A 10,821-nucleotide genomic window follows, 5' to 3' on the forward strand; every position below is an offset into this window, starting at 1 on the left:
TGATGGAGTCTGCCTGAATTTTATCCATACCACATCAGTGCTCTTCCAATTGAAAAAGGTGGGAGAAGACAAAAGGAACTAATTTCTGGGAACTGTTCATTATGGAAAAAATACTCGTTAGTTGAATTCACAGAGAAGAAACTTCAGACAGAAAACAAGTTGATTTTATCAATTTAATCTCTTTAGTAGGATTGATTCACAAAGAGGAAAACCTGTCCTTGAAGGATTCTTGTAGAAGTTCCCACTTTAAAAAGCCAGTATTGAATAGGGTGTGAATAATTTCATACATTTTGAATTTAGAAAACTCCTGTCAAAAAAGAAACATACAATAGTGAAATGATAAAGATGCTCCATAGACATAGACTTACTTTTATTTAGACTCCTTTGCAGTAGAGACTATTGTCTGTACCTGATAGATCCCCAGGCAAACGGGAACTCTCCATTGTGACCAAGTTACTACAATGTAGGCCAGTTGTGTGACAGCCTACCTCAGTCTGACATCACCAAGGCATTTTGTAGAATACTGCTGCACAGTGCCTTCGCCATTATGGGACAATGCCTAGAACAAGGCATTATTTCTTGAGAAAAAAAAACTAATCCTCTCATATTTCCCATATTATTTGCCCTTGTTTGAAGAATTGTATATTCAAAGCTATCCCATTTGGAATCAGGATTTTCATTCTTCACAGAGCCAGTAAACTTGGAATCAGTGGTCAGTTTGCCTACTGTTGCTGAGACTCTGTCCTATGAATTAAAATTCTCTGCCCTTATGAAAACTTCTGCTAGTATGGCCTATTAAGCAGTGCTTAGAGCATTCCACTGCTTTCTTAACCCATAGCACCAAAATCCAAATACCACCAAACAAAAACATCAGGATTATTACAGCAATGCTCTAGTCCCTGGTGCCAAATAGCTTAGTTAGAGTTTCTATTACTGTGAAGAGACATCATAATCATGGCAACTCTTTTAATGGAAAGCATTTAATTAAAATAGCAGATTAAAGTTTCAGAGGTTTACTCCATTATCATCATATCAGGGACCATGTCAGCATGCAGACAGTCATGGTGCTGGAAAAGTACTTGAGAGTCCTATTCTTGCAGGCAATGAGAAGTAGTCCATGGCACTGGGAGATATTTAATACCGTGAGAATCACTTTGTGGTAAGCTATGACTTTTGTAACTCAGATGTTAGTTAAATATCTACTTATATTATTTTATGCATAAGAGTGTTTGCCTGAATGTGTATGAGTACTACATGCACTCAGAACCTGCAGAGACCAGGAAAGGGCAAAAGATTCCCTGGAACTGAAGTTATAGGCAGTTGTGCACTGCTGTGTGGGTGCTGGGAACCAAATCTGTATGCTCTGCAATAGTAGCAAGTGTGCTTAACCATTTTCAAAACCATAATTCAGTGTGTTTTAAAATTCTGATAAATATAAAATCTTCCTAAATTGAAATCTTAATTGTAATTGTACTAAAGTTGGTAATGGGAAGTGGCCTAAGGCCTTTGAAATATCACAAAGATTTCTATCTAAATACATTAAATATGTTTGTGTGTGTGTACATATGAATGTATGTATATATATATATAGCTAATTATGTTATATTTGATGTAAAATTTGCTGTATTACAAGAAAATGTTGTTTAATCATCTGTGAGTGTGGGAAATATAAGGCAATAGTGGTTTTTTCAGACATTGATAGATTCCTATGAACCTAGTTAGCCAAATTACATTATTATCACATGTATTTATTTGCAATTATATGGGGAGTCCTTGGCAAGAAAAAAATTGTAGGCACCAAAATAATTTCTGGTCGACTTCAAGTATTTTATCCTTTAAAGTTTTATCTTATGACCTATTTTATGGAATCTATGTAGGCTTTAATAAAATACTGGTTATACTTTGGAAGACAACCTTTTGTGAACATGAATGGAGAAAGTATAGTGTATTACAGGGAAATAATTTAGAAAAACAGATTAATAACCTATAAAAATGAAGTTAATTATTTTGGAAATACTAAGAATGTCTATTTTAAACTTTTCTTCCAAATTATTCTCTATTTTCTGTTTCTCTAAAAAGAAGATTAACAGTTGAAGTTTTATGGTACACATACAATATGTACATATAAGTACATATATATTATGTTTATACAAATAGTTTTGTTTTAGAAGATAGTTAGTTGTGTGTGTGATCAAATTTTTTCATTTGTCAGATTGTTTGTGGATGTAGGAAGATAGAAAGCTAAAAGCCTGTATGTTATAGGTTCCTGGGTGATCATAAATTGTGTCTAAGTTTATCAAATTCCAGATCAATAAATAAAGACAAGAGTCAGAAATGGCATGCTTATGATTTAATTGTTATTAAAAAGATAGATTATGGCCACATTATTCCAGTTGCCCAATCCACCAAAGCCAGAATTTTCTTACTCATTATCTGAAAGAAACAAACACAACGAGAAGTTATAAAGAAATCATAACAAGATGAAGTTTCTCATCCCTTTCTAACACCTTTAGTGATGCAGATAGAAGTCCATATTTTTTTCTCTTTCTCTACTATTGGTCCCTTCCCTTTCTGGTTATATTTACTCATTTTTGTAACCATTTAGCACATAATGCACTCTGAAAAAAAAAACAAACCAAATATATTTTATTGGTTATATGGTTTTAGCTTTACTTGGGAAGTAGAGAGAAGATGATTAAGAATTCAAGGGTATACTTGGCCACACAGCAAGTTTGAAGCCAGCCTGGTCTATATGAATCTTATCTCAGAAACTCACTTAAACAATAAGACATATTTATAAAGTTGGGTTACTAAGGCAAATTTTATATTAGTGAAAAACAAAAACCAGATGAAAGTTCATCATTGACAGGATGTAAAACTAACCAAACCCAGCAAGAGCCACAAAAAGTTATGGCTCATTACAAAAAAAAAAAAAAAAAAAAAAAAAAACCACCATGGATATGAATACAAAAATGCTGTCTCTATGAACTATTGTGGATGTTTTTTTTAAATAATTAATATAAGGGTACTATGGAGATAAGAAAATATCTGTGGATGTTTCTTTTTTTAAAATATGGAATGCTTCACAAATTTGAGTGAAATTGTTGCACAGAGGCCAAGCTAATCTCATCTGTAATGTTCTAAATTTTAGGATATGTGCTGTTGAAGTAAAGATCTGTGTATTTCTAATAAACTGTTGAAAGAATTAGTGGAAGCCTTTATTGATGAAGATGGTGAAAAGGGATGATTACTTTTAAAAGTTAACTTGATGCCTTGATTTTTCATTTATTTATATTTCTTATTCTGGGCATAGTAGGTGGGGTTTCTGGCATGAGCAACAAGGCAGCAGAATTTATGAGTAACATTGCACTTCTTGCATGAACAATAAAACTCATGCTGTCAAGCATGTATACGCATTGATCCTCACAATCACAATAACTTGAGCAGTATACAAAATATTAATCATTTCCTTATATCACCAAAGATTAGCCAAATAATGTAATATTCAAAAATAGTAAATATTCAAATAATAGTAATGAAAACATAAATTCTATAATATAAATGTGTTTAAAGTTGAGTTAGCACAGCTTATGCTTCCAAAGTTATAATAAATAATATGCTTCATTAACAGTGAAATCAAATCCTACCTGATAATGTATCTTTAATTACTGAGCATCCTGGCCCTGGGAAGATTCCTGAGGTCTGCCTCCCTGTTGGGGTGAGCCTTGCTGGTTTTCTTGCTGAGGGCCTTGGTTCTGCTGTTGGCTTCCCTGTTGGGGTGGGCCTTGCTGGTTTCCTTGCTGAGGACCTTGGTTCTGCTGTTGGTCTCCTTGTTGGGGTGGGCCTTGCTGGTTTCCTTGCTGAGGGCGTTGGTTCTGCTGTTGGTCTCCTTGTTGGGGTGGGCCTTGCTGGTTTCCTTGCTGAGGACCTTGGTTCTGCTGTTGGCCTCCTTGTTGGGGTGGGCCTTGCTGGTTTCCTTGCTGAGGACCTTGGTTCTGCTGTTGGCCTCCTTGTTGGGGTGGGCCTTGCTGGTTTCCTTGTTGAGGGCGTTGGTTCTGCTGTTGGCCTCCTTGTTGGGGTGGGCCTTGCTGGGGTGGGCCATGCTGGGGTGGGCCACGCTGGGGTGGGCCTTGCTGGGGTGGGCCACGCTGGGGTGGGCCTTGCTGGGGTGGGCCACGCTGGGGTGGGCCTTGTTGGGGTGGACCTTGCTGGGGTGGGCCACGCTGGGGTGGGCCTTGTTGGGGTGGGCCTTGCTGAGGTTTGCCTCGCTGGGGTGGGCCTAGCTGGGGTGGGCCATGCTTAGGACCAAAACCATTGTGACGAGGAGGACCATGGGGGAATGCTGCAACAGAGGGTCTGTGATTAGAATCTGACATGCTGACTCACATCTTTTATTTGATACATCACAAGAAGTGGCAAGTTTAGTACTGAAACAAATTCCCTCTTTCCTTTTACCAACAGCTCCATGATTACTACATTGTTCCTCTTACTCATTTGTGAGTCATCCTCATGATCATTCCCACCTAGTTTTTAGGGAAATTATCTCTGAATACATGGACTTACTGAATCAAACATTGAATCTTTATGCTTGGAACTAGAATTTGAGGTCTTAGAAAGCTAATTTTTCAGTCATCATTTCGATGGACAAGACAGAAACAAAACATAGGATTTTAAAATTATTTGACTATTCTATCCAGAAATGTCCCTATGTCCTTTCTTCTGTTCTACATTTACTGTGGCAAGATGTCTGTTATCCACTGACTACTTCATTACAGGATATTCACTGTTGGCCTTCCTTCTGTGAATCTTACTGTTTGATCCTTCTCAACACAGAGAGGTGACTGTAGAGATCCAGCCAAATTTTTCAACCTTCTCTTCTGACTCCTAATAAAATTTTTATTGCACATGACAACATTCAATTCCTTGTTTGGAATGATAATTCAAACACAATACTTTGGTACTGATTCTACATTCCTGCTTTTGTGCTAATCCTCTTCTCCCTCTCTGCATCTTGCAGGAGTTACATGTGATCTGTTACCTAAATGCAGATTCACTGAACAAACAACCATTTTTGTCTTACCTTCACTGAAGCTCTGAAGAGAGCTCACGGCCAGCAAGGCCGCTGTGAACAGGACAACCAGCATCTTGGAGTCTCTGGAGTTTCTTTTGAGTCTGTGCTGCATTCAGTGTGGTACCTGACTTTATAAGACCCAGCAGAAGAATGGTGCCTTTGATTCCATCCTGGGTGACCTCATATTTGACAAAGTAGGAAATACTGCATCCTTGACTCCTCTTTGGGAGTTCTGCCAGCTACTATAACATTAGGCATTGGCAGCATGACTTGGACTCAGAGCAGATGAAACATGGCTATGATGTTAATATCTATATTAAAATTTTGCCATTATATGAATTTCATTGTATTTGGTATGCAGCTTTTATGTAAAGTTATGATAGTGCTGACTGATACTTTTGTAAACATGAAGATGTTTCATATCTTTAGCCTTCATTTTCATCCACAGATCACCAATCATACTGTAACTATGGGTGTGATATATAGTTGTATTTTCCATAATACACAGGTCATTTATGTTTGGATAAGATGCATTCCCTGCAACCTCACTTATTCAGAACCCCAAAGACTATACAAAATCCCTAACATGTTATTTGAAATGGGAAACACTTGGAGCCTTACACATATTTTATTGTTTGGGTGTGTGAGATTTTGAGTGTTTGTGTGTTTGTGTCGTGTGTGTGTGCGCGTGCGCGAGCACGCACAGGAGCTTTTGTGCATTTCTTTACAGGCCTGGTAAAGTATGTACAGAAGATAACTTTGGTTGTAGGTAGTCAGATCCTTCTTTCTGTGCTGTATTTAGAATTAGATATCTTATTGGCCTTAAATTATCAAGTTAAGAAACTATTACACACAAGTCTCCAAGGATACAGATGGTTCTATCTTCTAGATCATATTTGTTGGAAATTTTGCAATATGTCCTTCTACATTGCTTTTTCCTCGGATTCAGGAAAACAGAATATTGTTCTTATGACCAGAAGAAAATTCCATTATTGATTGAGCTATCTCCACAGCTCTTAAAGCTTCTAATCTTCTTAACAATAATACTTCAAAAAGTGGAGTGGGATTTCTACAATGCTTAAGACAAATGCATAATTCCTTGACAAGCCAATGCCATTTCATGTTTATGAGATTTTGACAGTCTAATTCCTTTCCAGAATGTCCCATATAACTGGGCTTATACCTTCTCAGTTTTAGGAATTGTTTTCAACCACTACCAATAACCAAAGACTAGCCGTGATTATACAATAGAATTAAGTATTTGGCTATCAACAGCAAATTTAAATTATATAACATTTTTGTTCTAAGAACTTCTCAGATGATCCTATGCTCCTTTCTTAGAGTGGTCAACACTAAATATTTTCTCTGCTTCATGTTGGTATTAATTTGATTCCAACATCTGTTTTAACCTAAACTACTAGGGGTTTGTGGGTTTTTTCTTTTGCTTGTTTGGGTTTTCTTTTTTCTTTTTCTTCTTTCTTTCTATCTTCTTTTTCTTCTCTTTTTTTTTTCTTTCTATTTTTTGACAGGGTTTCTCTGAGTAGCTTTGAAACCTGTCCTGGAACTTGTTCTTTAGAAATGGTGGCCTCAAACACAGATAGATCCACCTGTCTCTGCCTCCACAGTGCTAGGACTAAAGGTGTGTACCACCACTGTACAGCCTGATCTACTGTAATTAGAAGGAAGTGCTTGAACATTTTTCCTTGTGGCATTTCTTACTGTCTAACTAGCTTTTATTTTCAGATATTATAAGATTATTTCTCAAAGACTCCAAATCCTTATTATCTCTATTCTTTAGTATGTTGCTCAATTTTTTATTTAAAATTTGGTTACAAAATGTCATTACATTTCTAGCCAGCTGTCTTTGTTTACTGTCTTTTACTGTGAGTCTATTTTGTCCAATCTGAAAATAAGCAGTTCATCTAAGACAAAGGTTTATTCATCTAGACAACTGTTCTAGACAGACAGCCTGAAAATGTGAGCCAATTGCCATGTTGTCCAAAGGCCAGAGAGTTGGAACTTGCCTCTAGTCCCTTCAAGGTTATTGTGGGCTTTTTGTTTGTTTGTTTTGGTTTTGGGTTTTTGGTTTTCTCTGTTTGACAGCTCTTGCTGTCCTGAAACTTGTTCTGTGTACAAGGCTGGCCTCGAAATCACAGAGATTCACCTGCCTCTGCCTCCCACGTGCTGGGGTTATTGTGTTTCTACTTCAAACAAAGTTCCCACCAAGATTTAGGTCAGAGATTTCTTCTCCTTGAAGGGTATTGTAAATAGTAATGTCTAATAGTTAGACCTTGTACTACAGGAATAGAGAAATAGATATATTCCTACCTCATACAAAAGTCTAAGGATCCAACTAAGGTTCCAGTTCCCTTAAAAAGGTAACTTTGGATTCCACCCAGGGAGTAGTTTGCCTACAGAATGTTTTGATCTAGGGTGTAAGTATGACTTGTTTTGTTCTAGCAACAGAATGTTTAACTATGAATGTAGCCCACAACCTTCAACTGGTATGTTCATTTCCTTGTATCATGATAATGCAGTCTTTTATCTTGCTCTTACCTTTTGTGGTCAGGGGTAGTTTAAGCAATTGAAAATTAATGCAGGTAAATTTCAATACTCACTGGAATCCTCTCTCAATATTATCCTGTATGTTCCTCCATTTTATTGTTTTCTTTTATGTCTTTATAGTCTTTACTAATATTTTCTAAATCCCTATGTCTTAAACTTGGGCTAAGAATTTATGTCAAGGTTGGTTCCCAACACTGGTCTTTTCACTTCATACTTTTATTGCTCATTTTCATACAAAATTAGTTTTAGTTTTAGTTTTGTTGAGGTAAATTATGGTGTAGGGTCATGGCAGTTCAAAGCCAAGCACCTCTTATGTGCAAATCACTGCCCCCTCTATTATGAATTTAATTATCTATTTTTCCATTCCTGAGATTTCAGGAAGGTTTTCTCAGTTAAATTTTTACAAGAAAAGTGGTCTTGGAAGGGAATAGATTATGATTTGGCAATTCTTCCATCCTAAATTGAAATATGATAAGCTCATGTCATTTACCTTAATTGGATGCTGGATATATGACAGCATTATTTGGTCCTGAAAGTTCCCTCGATTTATTACAATTACTATTTCTGATTTGGCAAATCCTGTATAGTCAGAATACCAGGATATGAGTCACCCAAATGCTTACATATAGTTAACTTTGATGTAAGATAGTAGCAGAAGAAGGAGGACCATGCTCACTAGTGAGTTGGTGTTAAAGTGACATCTAGGGAAGATCATTTTGCCCTATGCTAATTCCACTACATAACACAGTTGCCGGCATTTCCCTGACCTTCTTCAGTGTCAGCAAAGTGTGAAAGAGATTAATGTATCACAAGAAAAATATCACCTATGACCAAAAGTGATGGAACACCTAAGAGCAAACAATACCACTTAAAGGTGGCTCTGGGAAGTCATAAGTAACCCTGTAACAAGCCTCAAGGCAAATGACGTGTGAGGAACCTCTTATGCATCCACGGGTCTTATAGTATGGGCTCAACAACTAATATACTTCTGGTTGGTCTAGATTTCTATCCACTGAAATTTCTGGTCTTCATATTAAGTCTTAACTCCACCAAATACCCCAGGAGAATCTAATATTACCTAATAACAGGGATGTCTGCCACCCAAAGTTTTTCTGTAACATTGGGCATATATATCTTTGACCTACACACCCTGTATATCTGACAGTTGACAAAGTTTGGCCATCACTTTCCTTTAGGTTCTGTTTGTATAATTTGGAAAACACACAGTCAGTAGTTGTGGCAAGGACATTTTATTTTTTATAAGGCTAGCTTTTGCCACAAAGAAAGTAAATTCCATATGGAGGTTTCTTGATGTCCATAATCTTCTCTGAAGTAGACTGGTGCTGTCAGGAGCACACATGTCTCATTGTCATGAAAGGCATCAAAGTTATTAAACATCTTATGTGCCATATACTCTATATCTTTGATGTGTTTGAAGATCATCTATCTCCCTAAACATACCTTTTAACCTTGAAAGCATATCTTATATGACTGGCTACAAAACTGTTTACCATAAATGACAAACTATTAACCTCTATTTATTAATTATATAGCACATTTTCAATAAGCCAAATAAGCACACCAAGCAAGAGTTGAAACATTCATGCATGATACAAAGAATAAACTTAAATTAGTATCACTATACAAAGGTCCATACCAATGTAAAATATTTAAAACTAAAGTTGCTTTTGTAGTTTAAAAAGAGAATAATATTCTAACCTTTTATCCTGTCATTTCTCTATTACCTTTTTTTTCTTTTCAGAATAAGATCCATGGACCTTATATCCTTAGTTCAATCTTTCGTTTCCTTGGCTGTTACCAATAATAACTTGTAACCCCCAGAGAAATGATGAAAACTGCCATAACCCATCTTTTGGGGATATGTGAATTGTTTTTTCTAAACGATTTTTTTGTTTGTGGGTACTGAAATCTTTGAGGGATCCTGAAAAAATCAGGACAATGGTTAATTCCTTCCTGGAGTAGTCTGTGAGGGTGAACCATCTCAGGTAGCTGCTTAAAGTTTTTCTGGAAGCAGAACACTTAGAAAGCTCTAACAGATGTGCTCTGGGTTGTTTTATCACCTGAGATATCTGTTTTTATTGTTGTTTGATTCAATTTTTCTGAAAACGTATAAACTTTTAAATGTAACATGCATATCTGTACTAACATAAGTCTGGACTGTGTGCTTGTACAAGTGACTTAAGGATAATGTATTGTTTTATGTTTGACCAGGTAAAATATATATTATGTGTCTTTAAAGTTTTAATTAAGTTTATTTTTTTTAAGTCTGTAGCCAGAATTTTAAAACGGTCTTCCCGGATCAAACACAATTCTTTTTAACTCTAAACTGAATGCACAGAACCCTTTGTTTTTTTTTTTTTTGTGGGGGGAGGGATACAAAATCATAATCTCTTCCTCAAAGCAAAACACATTTTGACATCCATTTTGAATTAAGGACATTTTTCAAAGTATAGGTTGGTTTAATCAAGCAGCCTTTGCCATCCAGTGTTTCTTAGCAGCTATCATTTATTCATCTGCAATCAAAAAATTCAGACAATAAAATAACATATTAAATATATATATATATATGTATTTTATGTGGATTTTTCTTTATATTTTTTATTATTTTTTGAAAAATCTTATTTTATTATTTTTAAACTCTTTCTATGACTATCTGCTCTTTTTCTTTTTTCTTAAGACTATGTACATATTAAAGACATTGTAACCTGGTTAGAGGCTTTTTTATCTGGATCTGTAAACATTTTGTCCATGAGTAAAACTTGAATGACAGTGCAACTCTGTTCATGGAATGGTGGTGGTTGGCTCCACACCCAAGAGCCAAGAAAACATAGGAATGCCAAATGTTTTCTGCTTACACAGTGGAGGAATTCTGTAAATGCAGTTATTGTGGTCTCCCTAAATGCTCTTCACTCTCCAGCCCCAGAGTCAACTTCCATCACATAATCATCAGTCTCATGTTTTCTGCTGGAATTGTATCCATGCCCCACTGTAGAAAAAATATGGCCTGACTGGTCCATGGCCACTTTTGTGTAGACTGGTCTGCATTAGCATGCACACTAATGACTTCCCCTTGGGTCAACCTGGAGTCTTTCACCATGCTTGTAGATTACTGATGTGGGGATGCTCTGTCCATGGAACCAATAAAAGAAGGCCAGCACCACAGA

General features: G+C 36.3%; 1 non-coding gene across 1 annotated transcript; it reads right to left on the bottom strand.

Annotated features, from left to right (window-relative positions):
* Positions 1-3,067: 3,067 nt before the first annotated feature.
* LOC130889644 (U6 spliceosomal RNA) lies at positions 3,068-3,171 on the bottom strand. The gene has a single exon (XR_009058618.1). It is a non-coding gene; the product is annotated as a U6 spliceosomal RNA (small nuclear RNA).
* Positions 3,172-10,821: the final 7,650 nt, after the last annotated feature.

The sequence above is a fragment of the Chionomys nivalis genome, chromosome 1, assembly GCF_950005125.1.
Source record: "Chionomys nivalis chromosome 1, mChiNiv1.1, whole genome shotgun sequence".
NCBI classification, from domain to species: Eukaryota; Metazoa; Chordata; class Mammalia; order Rodentia; family Cricetidae; genus Chionomys; species Chionomys nivalis.